The sequence below is a fragment of the Parasteatoda tepidariorum genome, chromosome 9, assembly GCF_982258835.1.
Source record: "Parasteatoda tepidariorum strain Cologne lab strain chromosome 9, Ptep-v5.0, whole genome shotgun sequence".
NCBI classification, from domain to species: domain Eukaryota; kingdom Metazoa; phylum Arthropoda; class Arachnida; order Araneae; family Theridiidae; genus Parasteatoda; species Parasteatoda tepidariorum.
In genome coordinates this window covers 29,358,884-29,371,780 of record NC_141763.1, presented here as the reverse complement: position 1 = coordinate 29,371,780, position 12,897 = coordinate 29,358,884, and the positions used below count along the sequence as shown (strand labels likewise).

Genomic DNA, 12,897 nt, shown 5'->3' with positions numbered 1-12,897 from the left:
AAAAATAAGTCGCAAGTTGATACATAATAAAGGGAACAAATTGAAGATAAAGAAAGAATATTTACACTATTTACAAAAGGGGGAAGACTCCCTGTGCACTCTCTCGCCTCCCACCGGTATAACCGGGCTTCATTGGTGCAGAGAACACAGTTTGTCTAGGGCAGTGGGGATAGTCATGATTATCCGAAATGCTTAGAGAGAACACAGTCGCTTAAGAAAAAAGCGGTTATCGGGCTGAAATTTTTACTGTCATCTATGAAATCAATGTCTAATAACTTATTGAATTTACATGTTGAACAATTTTTGGCACCTTTAAAAAAGGATGCATTGAGTTTAAAAAGGTACTCGTCTATTTTGAGGTCATTATAGAGGGTGTTATTTCTGACAAACCAGGGAAAACTTTTCTATAAAGAAAGAAGTTGTTTTTTATACATGCTAAAATTGTAAAAAATTACGGTAGTTACAGAAATTTAATGTTTCTTGAAAAAAATGCTACAATAAAAAGCCTTTCGTTCCAGTTTTTGCTCTTTTCCGACTCGCTATATATAGGCTTTCAGCCCTGGTTGTAATGAGGTGACTGGAAAACAGCTGGAGTTTAAGGTACATTACCTAAAGGACATATAATTAAGAATTGATTGATAAATTTAAAAATTAATATATAGTTTCTGTTTAAATAAAAATGTAAAATAAACATTGAGAATGGTTTTTAAAGAAACATACTTCTTCATTGTTGAAGTAGGTTATTTTTATTCGTTGTGAAATACTAATGGAATTTTTCATAAATGTATATATCCTTTTCATAATTCATTCATTATATTGTAATTAGAAAAAGCATCGTAATTACGTAAAAGTACCGAAAATATTAAATAAATAAGTATTAATTGGCTATAAATTTATTTACAGGTTTTGCAACTGATAACTGGTTAAATAAAAATCCTAAATCTTGAAACCCTTCAGACCCTGACACTGTAGGGCTTCGATCATTTGATAATTTAATGATAGAAATTCTTCTTGTTAATCCCCCTTTTTTAAAATTTTAGAGGACTGTGGAAACTCTGAATAAGCATTATATAAAGTTTTATCACCTCTACAAAAAACGTGCAATTCGAAAATAGTACTTTTTATATTAAATAAATGCATTTGATTTTGTTTTGATTCTTGTTGGATCCAAATGGTTTGAGTCAGGAAAAAATGCTTAGGAAACAATATCTAATTTCTCTGTATAGCAGTGTAAGATACGCAAATAAATGCAAATATAAAATTGCACATTTTGAACAAAAACCCACTAACAATATATTTTATTGATTCCAGTTTTGCAATTTATGCTTTTTACACAAAAAAACTTTGACCTACTTGCTCTATTGACTTATCTCATTCATCCCAGTGTGTAAAAAAATATTGGAAACAATGCATGCATCACTTGTCTAGATAGCAATTTCTCTTGTAATTTGTCAAGATAGAGCAATAATTATAAAACATGCCTGACTTGCCTGGCTAGAAGAATTCAATTATCCCCCTCATTCCTTTTCTTTTTTTTAAAGGGGATGGGGAGCGTGCGGGTAAAAGTAGGGGAATTTTCATGTATAATTTGAAATAAAATAACAAAGCTTTCCTTGAAAATTTGGGGTGTTGATTTTTACGAAAAAAAAAACTTAGTATATCTGAACAAATTATTATATCTACACTTCTCTGCGCATGAGTTGTTAAGCCTGAAGTAAATAAATAAACTTCTTGTGAACAACATTTTGCGCTTTTGAGCAGGAAAAAACAGTAAAATTAATGATCCAAAACTAGATTAATCGTGTAATTTTAAAACTGAAATATTAATTTATATGCCAAAATTACTGGGGAAAAATAAGAAGCTGAAACAATTTATTAATAAATACGATTTTTAAGGGTGATCCAATGAGTGTTCTGATTGGCTGTGTTTCATAACTCCCATACAGTGCAAATAATAATTATTTTTCAATTAACTAATTTAACTAATTTTTAGTTAAGCAGTTTTAAATTAAAAAATGGATGGGGAAACTTTGGGTCTCCAAAAATTATCGCCACAAAATCGACTGAAACATTATTTTAGCACATAAACACTCTTGAAATCGAGTTTAGATACAAAATTTTTGAAATATCTACAAGAATTATTAATACTTATTTTTTTTAACTTAACTTTTTAACCTTCGATGTTACTTTAATAATTAGCAACCACACTATTTTCTAAATGTTAGAAATTTTATAATAAAAATATTGTACTAAGAAGTTAATATGTTTCAGTGTTAACATTAGATCAGCATATTACAGAACTCATTGTGCAGAAGGGTAAAAAATATTGGCAAGGAAATAAGCTATTCGTTACCATTGCAAATATAAATGATTTTGTAGATATTCACGTAGATTTGTTTTGGTTGCCCCTGCAACAGCCACCCCATAGACTGCTGAACTCAAACTGTCTTTTATTTTAACTTTTTATTCTATTTCATGATGTATGGGATATGGGCCTTCTGCGCGGCCCAGGTGCCCAATTTTCTATAAATAAATAAAGAATGGTTGCCCCTGCTGGGCTCTCACATGTGATTTGACATCACATCCAATCTGACATGACTCAAAGAGATAAAATAATGACTTTGCTAGGTATATATAATCTAGTATTTGGATGGGACATACATAGAAATAAAATAGTATTGGTAAGAGTGCATGGCTGGTGGCGTGCCGTAAAAATTATTTAAATTGAAGTGGTTGTAATAGTGACAAGTTTCCGTCTGTGTTTCAAAATTTTACCTACAACTTCTTTTATAATATCGTTGAACAGCCGACCCAATTTTTTGGGTCAACGACTTCTCATGCTCAACTCCGCACCCCTTGTAATTTTGGTCCCAATCCAGAAGACAATGGAACTCCTGGATCAAGTATTGGGAAAAATTTGTCTTCGAGAAGGACTTTTTGAGGGAACTAACCCACATTTGAGTTATATGGAGAGGAAAACCACGAAAACCTCCCATGGTTAGCCTGATGGCAAGGGGACTGTAACCCGAGCCGTCTACCACTGACGATGTTTTACGTCACCACTGTGGTCGGTGCAAGCTGGATGCGGAATTCTTATCAACCAGCCATCGCTGGGATTCGAACCCGGTTCACCTCATTGGAGGATGAACATTCTATACTCTGAGCCGTCACGGCTTCTACCATTTCTTTTGATTAAAGTCTATAAGAGCCGAATTAAAGCTTTTGGAAAAGATGCTTACACACAATAAATTGACAGAATTTTCTGAAAATCTCTCGCTTAGGAAAATAAAGAAGCAACAGATTTAAGTGCCTTATATTTCAGGCAAAGCTATAACTTTTACAATAACTTAAAATTTTGCCATAAAGAATAATCTGAGCGGGCAAACAATTTAAATATTTTAAGTTAATAAACTTTCTCAAAAATTGTCAATTCCGTAATATATTTCCAACTTGAAAATTACCAAAAGAATCAATGAGTAATTCGGTCTGTTTCATGGCATGGAGCTTTTGGAATCAGCAGCAAATTTTGCTAATTTTTGAGAAGTTTATCGTCTACGGTGAACGGTTGTTAAGCGTTTAAAGCTTGAATTTTCAATTGATTCAATTCATAGTAGTGGATAGATAGATAGATAGATAGATAGATGGAGAAATAGAGAGAGCTGCACAATGGGCTACTTGCAACGGTCTGGGGAACATCCATGAGGAGGAACCGATGACATGCCAGCCGAGCATATTATGGTAGCACAGTTTAACAAGGACCGATACCGCACACCATCGGTCCCTTCGCAGGATTCAATTTATAATTTTCATGTGACATCATTATCCTTCAATTAATAATATTTTTTATCAGTATTTTAAATATTTCTTTCAGAAAATTAAACTACAGTAAAAAGTTAAAATCGTAAACTTTGGAACATTCCAACTGAGCGTGGTTTGACCGTTCTACTTTAAATGCGCCAATCAATTCAAAAATTGGTTGGTGCATTTCAATTTCTAAATCTATATTGGTATAAATAATTTATTTTGATGACAATGGAACAAAACCATAGTGCAGCGTTGAGGAATATTTTTTATTAAAATGAAAAGTTTGTTTTCAAAACATTTGAATTCTACACAAAATCGTTCATTTATAACAAAAATACAAGGACAAAATATATCTAGTCTTCTCTCTTAAGATGAAACCGATTAAACTTTTCGATTTGTTTTCGAACGACACTACCAGAACAGATTGGAGCGGGCTCCAAAGATCCGTAGCATCTTCACCCAGCGCCCTCTACCCTTATTCTGAAAATGACGTAAAACGTCAATAAAATAAAAGCTCTAGTCTTACAAAGATTAAAAGTGTTTTGAACATTTAAAGAACTACTCGAAAGTTGCATTATCTAAAAATTCAATCTAATCTAATATTTTATCTAAATATTAAGGTTTTTAAAAAATTCCAAGAATTGAGAATGAGTTAGTTCATCGCAGAGTTTACAGCCGAATTGGAAAATCGCGTTAAAAATAGTCTACACGTGACGCAATAGTAATGAGTAGCTGCTGCAATAGTTATAAAAATTGCCCATTGTTATTTGAAGGAAGAAAAAAAATTATTTTATCAAACGACAGTGTCTTCGAAAAACAGCCTTATCATTGGCGTTACATACAATTAAATTTAATAAGTAAGCCTTTTTTTACAATTCGCTTGTCAATTTTTATTTTTTAAATTTTTTTATTTATCCAATTCAGCGTTTTGTTCAAACAACTTTTCATGAGAATTAAAATTATACATTTTTAAATTGGTAAGTGATAAAAAAAACCCTTTTTTAAAATTAGTTTTATTCGTTCCGTTGTTGCCCTCCACTAGACAGAACTTTTCTGCATCGGTAATTCCCAGACAAATTTTAAAACTGATTTTTTTTTTTTTAAAGTCACTTTTAAAATTTTTGATTTGTTGGTAAATTACTGTGGCATGGAAAGAATTGTTTTTCTTTCCTCTTAATTTATCTAAAAGTGTTTAAAAAAAAGATCTGAGTGTCACCTTCAAATCATTCCAGTTTTTTTTCTCGATTCAAATGGATTTTAAACAAAGGAACAGAATAAGTTTTTATTGGCTCATCGTTGTTTTGTTCCGCCCTCTAATGAACTTTTTTTGTTATTATTATTAGTTGAACAATACCGCCTCGACGTTTTCGTGTAATCTGAGTTGAATGTTCTTGGTTTCGTTCATTTCTTTAAACTGTTCTGATTCCAGAAAACTCTACGCGATGATTAACAACAAAAAATATTAATAAAGAATTTAATGTTTTTGGTTTTATTCATTCTTTTAAACCTATATTCATTTATTCTGATTCTTCAAGCCCTATTCTATAAGGGAAAAATGTTTTTTTCTTCGTGTGTTTGAGTAAATTGAAAAGAACATATTTATAAAACAAAGATTTATGAAATAGTCCAGCATTTAGATTAAAGGGAAAAAGGACGATGAACACATTTGATTTGATCCTAAACTTTAATTTTTATTATGTAAGGTCAATTATTACTTATTGATACCATTGTAAAATTATGTATATATTCCATAAGTACAAAAAATTCCATAAAATTATTAATACATTCCATAATACATACCTGCCAACTTTCAATCCCTTCCATTATCATTTTTCCCAGTGGTATTAAAATGGAATTAAAACTTCAATTTTAAGCAAACAAATACGTTGCATTTGAGAAAACTTAAGTTCACAACCATGATAGTAACGCATATTAATATATGTGCTTAATTTTTGTAAGAATAGTGGTGATCAAAATCATTTAAAAATTAAGTTTATAAAAGAAAAAATAGTGTACATTTACTACCACTTTAAATATGAAAATAAAATCTTCGGGAAAATCCGGAAGAGTTGGCAGGTATAATACATTTTTACATATTATATGAAATGCTTATATTGTAAATTATGGATAGATTCCATATGTAAAGTTAATAATTAAGTAAAAAAAATGCAAGACAAAGATTTTGAAATCCATAAATTGAGCTTTTTTTAAAAATTCTATTTTAATGTATGGAATAAAATATTTTTTTTATGTTTTTGTACAGACCAACTGAAATTATTTAAGGTCGACTTTTAACTAAATATTTCTTATTTTGGTCATTGTAAAATCATTTAATCTCTGCTCTCAATTCTCTTTTTTGACGCACGTTGATAAATAAATCGCGTGATCAAATAATTTCATGAAACTTTGTTAAAATATATTTTATCTAATATATTTTTTAAACATATTTACGCCATGCAACTAAACAACCAGAAATTACCTTTGGTGGGCGGAACCTCACTCTTTGCAGGCGTTCCCATTAATTTAGTTCCTGAGAACTGCCTCATCTACCTCAATGTCTATATTATACAATCAGAAGAAATGAAATCTTGAAATACTTCCAATATTTTCGAATGCTTAAGATTCGGTATTGTTATGTTGAGCAGACAGGTTAAAAAAAAATGAACATGAATGCGGATTTGACATAATCATGAATGCATTATAAAAGAATATAAGTACTTTAAAACATAAATTATTAAAATACATTACTACCACTTTTACATATTTTTATTAGAATGCTGATATATATATTATTCCTCTAACATGTCTTGATGTACTTGCTTCGGCAGTACATATACTAAAATTGGAACGATACAGAGAAGATTAGCATGGCCCCTGCGCAAGGATGACACGCAAAATCGTGAAGCGTTCCACATTTTTTGCTGAATTTTGGAACAATACGTGTAAAATTTGGCATAATTCGAACAGTTTTTAAATGTCATAAATTTATTAATGATGTATTTTCTTTCATTACAGAATAGTAATTTGTTTTGTAACTGCTATAGAAATTTCGCAGTAATTTGAAGATAAACAGTGGGTTCCAATAATTAGGTATCATGGAATTTTTATTATATGACTAGCCGCCTAAGGCGGCCAGCTGTCCGCCACGCTGAAGGTTTTCACAAATTAAGTTTTTTAAAACGTAGCAGGAAATCTGAAGATTAGTGGACAATTAAAGTGTTCCTGTCCTGCAATTTTGTCTTCATATCCAGTTCTGCTGCAGATGCGTTATAGCTCTTGAGGATGTTTGAAATTATATAGCTACAACGCTTAAGAAAAAAAAAACTAAAATGCTAAATACGTGAAAAGAACACGAAAACGAATAAATGTTTTATGGTATCAATTTCTATTTCTATATAATTTTTTATGGTATCAAATTCTATTTCTATATCTGTTACGTCAAGCACTCAGGTATTATAATTTGATCTAGTTGTGCTTGTATAATTTTGATCTAGTTGCGCTTTCTACGTCATTTTGTTAACATCGTTTGGTTTGTTATTTAACATCGTTTGGTTTGTTATTTCTAAGTTAACTTTCAAAAAATTGGCTGGCATCAGCATTTTTATTCTTTAAGTTGCTTATTTTTTCTTTTGGAATTCGTTCCTTTTTAGCAAAATGTTTTTCAACCTAATCGAATTCTTTGCCGACTGTTCTCTGTATATATAAAGAAAATAAAGTAAATATTTTTAAAGTGTTGTGAAAAGAATTTTTAGTTGTACAAAGTACTACAATATCGCTACAAAAATTATCGTCTTCGCTTAAGAAAAAAAAAATAGAGCGTGGAAAGAAGAAGAAAAACTTATTATAACAATTATGAACAGCGACAAATATATCAAAGCGAAGCGTTCTATTTACGTATCGAATATGTTGCCACATTTTTAATACAAAAGTTAAACTTTTCTCCACTTTAATAAATGTAAACTAATGCGAACTTTACAATTAAATTATTAATTCCTTCGTATATTATTGGTTTAAGTTGTCGAAAATTAATATTTCAATTGTAAGGTTCGCATTAGCATACATTTATAAGAGTGGGGAAAAGTATATGCATTTTTTAATAGTTTTTTGAATATGGCTCTTTGAAGACGAAAAAGCAGACGAAAAGCATAGACTTACAAAATGACTGATAACTAAATAACTAATCCAAATTTTTAAAAAAGAAAAAAAATACTTCTTCATTATGTCAAAACACAATTATGTGCCGAGTTTCGTGCCTGGGCGAGGCTTCTGGGGCGATATATTGTGATTACAGACACACACACACACACACACACACACACACACACACACACACACACACACACACACACACACACACACACACACAGCCGCTTTTATTATTATGTATAGATGTTTTTAACTATATGATGATAAAAAAGTTTCATAAATCAACATTAATTAAAACATATTTTTTCATTAAAAATAACTATAAGTTAGCATTATCGGTATTGTAGAAACAGATCGATGTACGATCCGTTATGGACCTCTTCAATTTTCTAATTATCTTTCACATTATTATTTTATTAATAATTTTCTTTTATTTATTAAATTAATTAATTTTAATTTTTTCTTTTCTTTTTAGAATTGATCTTTTTAATATGTGTAAGGGGGTAAATGTTTTATTACTCCATAATATGTGCAATGCATAGTAAGTAATAAAATATTTTGACACAAATAAATAAATGAAGAAAAAAATTATTTTTTTTTTCTGCAGATGCATAGCGAAGTGTATGCGCAAAAGTAAAGCGAGCAATAAAAAATTCGATTGCTAACGCATGTTAGAAAAGGCAACTATTGAAAAAAGTTGTGTTTAAAGATTTGTAAATTTTCAAGAACAGAGAAGAAATTTGAAATTTGGCCCATTATGGATGCAGGGTGAAGGTTAAAATAAATATTGGTAAAAACGTTTCGAAGGTTCCTTTAGGGTGTGGTCGTTTGCATTTATAGAAGACTTGTGCATTAATTTTTGAAATAAAATGTTTATAAACTGAAGTAAAAAAGTACTAATTCGATCTTATTATACTGTTTTCTTTCAAAAATCATAATTTATAAATGCATTTTTTTATCAAAAAAAAAACAGGACTTTATATTGAATTTTTTTATTTATTTTATGGTTGTCTCTATATTTTGATATCATGTACGGGATGTCCTTAAAGAATTGAAAATATCAAATATCACAAGAAATACGTGTTGCGTCAAAAATCTAAAAATGTTTAAATTTAATAGTTCTGAAAAATACTATAAGAAAAATCAGGGTTCATACAAGCATTTTTCAGAGCGGTAGAGCAATATATTTTGAAATTCAGAAAATTAAACATAATCATTGCTGTTTGACTTAAATAAAATAGCAATAAAATAAAAATAAATAATGGCAATAAAACCATCACTGAATGGTAAAGATTAAATACATTGCGTGATTCCGAATTCATCGGTAGTAATAATATTGTATTTAAATTATAGAGATTTTAAAACGGTTCTGAAATTGACCGACCTGGAAGTAAGATAACTAACTATAATAACTGCCGCAAAAATGATTAAAAAATGATGCCGATTTACGACGGCATTGTCACTAATTGAGCGCGTTAAAAAGTGATTAGTCAATTTTGAAATACGCGTTTCGTACTAATATATTAAAGACATAAATATTTAAAAAACACTATGAGAAAGATCGTAGAAAGGAAAAATAGTCGGTAAAAGGTGAACGATAGAATAGTAGCGAATTAAGTACGTCAGTTAGTGATAACTTATATTCGAAATTCGTGTGTTGAAATATCAAATTAAAAAAATCGGAATTTAATAAACTATGTTGCAACGGCTGAAAAATCAATAAATAAATTAAGCATATTTACGACAAATTGAGTAGGTCAAAAAATCATTACTTAAATTTGAAATTCACGCGTCGTGATAACATTATATAAAAATTATCATAATTTAGATGACCATGTAGAAATGCCGTAAAAAGACAAATAGCTAAAAACACTGCTGGGAAAACGACTTTTATTAACGGCGGAATAGCTGTGAATTGTTCCTATCAAAAAGTGATTGCTCAAATTAGAACTTCAAGAATCGCATTATTATTGTATTAAAAATACAAAATTTGATAATTATACGGAGATCGCCCCAAAAACGATAAATTACAATCGAAAAAAATGATAGAAGATGAGGATTAACGGTGGAATGGTCGTTAATCGAGACGTCAAGAAATTATGACTTTAAGTCGAAGTTTGCGAGTCGTAATAACACGCAGTAATAAAAATATCTGAATTTAAAAAATCTCCTGGAGAAAGAAAAAAGAATAAGCTATCGAAAATCCAGACTATTAGAGATTGCTAGCAATTTTTGTTACTGCGCTTTTCTGTAACTAGCACACGGTTTTATCAGCGATTTGCTACTTGCTAGTCGACGAAATCGAGCCCTTGTTTTAACTGATGTGAGCCTCTTTGGTCGCACGCTATGACTGTGGTTGATTAGAGACTATGGTTGCCTTTCCCTAACTTCAGCTATCCCTTCTTCAACACGATATGGTGACAAGGACGTAAAAACCGCCATGGACACATAACCCAAAACTGCATATGGATGTAACAGTAAAATAAAAAAATAAAAATATTTCTGTTGTAATCAAAAGGGAATCTAATTTAAAGTGCAAATCGACCTCATGTGATTAAAAAAAAATTATGAAATCTTTTACATCTTTGTAAACCCTCTGACTCAAGCTTCGGAACGCCAGACAGGATTTTAATGCTACACACACGCAGGAAAAAATAACACAGAAACAGTGATCCAGAAAAAAAGGGAAGGACCATCCGAACACCATCGGAATATCAATTCGTCAGCAGATATAGCTCCGACAAAAACACGCGAAGAATGCCCTTCTGAAGAAGCGTACTGAGAGTTAGTTCGGAATAACTGATAAAAAGTCGGTTAATGCGATTTATGGATGAGTATGCAAGTGGTGTGGAACTGTCTTTTTTTTTTCTTCAATAAAAATATAAATAAATTTGTAAAAATAGCGATTTGTTTTAAAGTTGGATCATTAGGGAAGAAAGAAAAAACTTTTTAAGGTTACCGCCGCTGTCTGGAAGCTTGTTGCATTACGTCATTTTAAACTTTAAAAACAAATTGATTAAGGAAATGATTTTCTCCTGTTAATGGTGTTAATCAATATGCGTGTGATATATATATATACACATACCTGCCAACTCTCCCGGATTTTGCGGGAGATTTTATTTTCATATTTAAAATGATAGTAAATATATACTATTCTTTCTTTTATAAATTTAATTTTTAAATGATTTTGATCACCACTATTCTTACAAAAATTAAGCTTATATATTAATATGCGTTACTATCTCATACCTGCTAACTCTTCCGGATTTTCCAAAAGATTTTATTTTCATATTTAAAGTGGTAGTAATTATATACTATTTTTTCTTTTATAATCTTAATTTTTAAATGATATTGATCTCCAACTATTCTTACAAAAATTAAGCACATATATTAATATGCGTTACTATCATGGTAGTCAACTTAAGTCTTCTCAAATGCAACGTATTTGTTTGCTTAAAATTGAAGTTCTAATTCCATTTTAATACCACTGGGAAAAATGATAATGGATGGAATTAAAAGTTGGCAGGTATGCTATCTTAATACCACTGAGAAAAATGATAATGGAAGGGATTAAAAGTTGGCAGGTCTGTATATATATATATATATATATATATATATATATATATATATATATATATATATATATATATATATATATATATATATATATATATATATATATATACAGTCAAGCCCCGCTATAGTGAACTCCCGTATATAGTGAACGAAATGTTCGGTCCCGTGTCTTGTTATACACTTATACTTGTTATACATACGTGCCTTGTTATACCTTGTTGTATAATGTTATTTTTTGTGGACATAGTGAACCAAAAAAGTGAGGGAGTTGGATATAATGAACTTAAAAAAGTTGAGAAAAGCAGATCACAAGGATGTTGAAGAAGCATTACTGAAGAGGTTCAGTAATCGAAGAAGCCGCGAGCTTCCAGTACCTGGACAAATGTCGATGAATTTGCTAAGCGATTTTATGAGACTACTTTTATTTGCTCGAATGGCAGGTTGGTCAGGTTTAAAAAGCCGAATAACAGAAATTTAGGAAAAATTATCTGAAAGTCGGGAAGTGTTTTCATATCTGATGTTGAGGATTGCTCATCAGCTAAATATTAAAAAAAAATTTTTTTGTACGCACAACGAAGAGTAATCGAAAGTAACACATTTTTTGCTACTACATAATATTTTTCAGTCATTTATTTGAATAATGTGTAATAAAAGGGAGGAGTTTAGGAACCATTTGTTAAATTGCCTGCGTAACGGATATAGTGAACCGAAATTTCGGTCCCTATATATATATATATATATTCTTTGATTCGCCCTTGTGTTCCAAATTCCTTGTTATCAGAGTGTTGTAATGTAGATATGTAAACTCTAAGGTCAAACATGCAAACACCACGTAACGTTCATATAATTACTTTGCAAAAAAATATTCAATTATTGCAAAGCTATGTAACTGTAAACCGTTGAAAGGCTTTCTGTGATTGCAAATTTTGTGATTTTAATAAATTCCTCGGGAGGGACTTTAGTGGTCTCTCTGCGGGGCAGTACCAATTCGGGCGGTACCTGCGCCATGTCTCCTGAGGGACCGATAGTGACTGCTAGTGACTTTTCAGTGTGCCCTTTTAAGGGTTGGTCGGAGGTTGATGACTTAATTAGTTTGTTTAAAAATCTTTTTCTTTTTCTTTTACCCTTTAATGTTTATTTAAATTTTTGCTTATTTCGCCATATATCTGGATCTGTTTAAATGGATCTGTAGACATAGAAGGAACTGTAGACAGTTGTAAAACTCGCTTAATTAAAAAAAATAGATCAGCAAAAATTATTATTTGAAGCACTTCTTTATTATTTTATTTTTAAAATGTCGAAATCTCATAATTATATAAGAATTGAAAATAATATTTGATTTATAATAAAATTTACAAATTTTTATTTTAT

General features: G+C 30.3%; 1 non-coding gene across 1 annotated transcript; it reads left to right on the top strand.

Moving 5' to 3' along the window:
• Window positions 1–6,616: 6,616 nt before the first annotated feature.
• LOC122271379 (U6 spliceosomal RNA) lies at window positions 6,617–6,723 on the top strand. The gene has a single exon (XR_006226343.1). It is a non-coding gene; the product is annotated as a U6 spliceosomal RNA (small nuclear RNA).
• The last annotated feature ends 6,174 nt before the right edge of the window (window positions 6,724–12,897 follow it).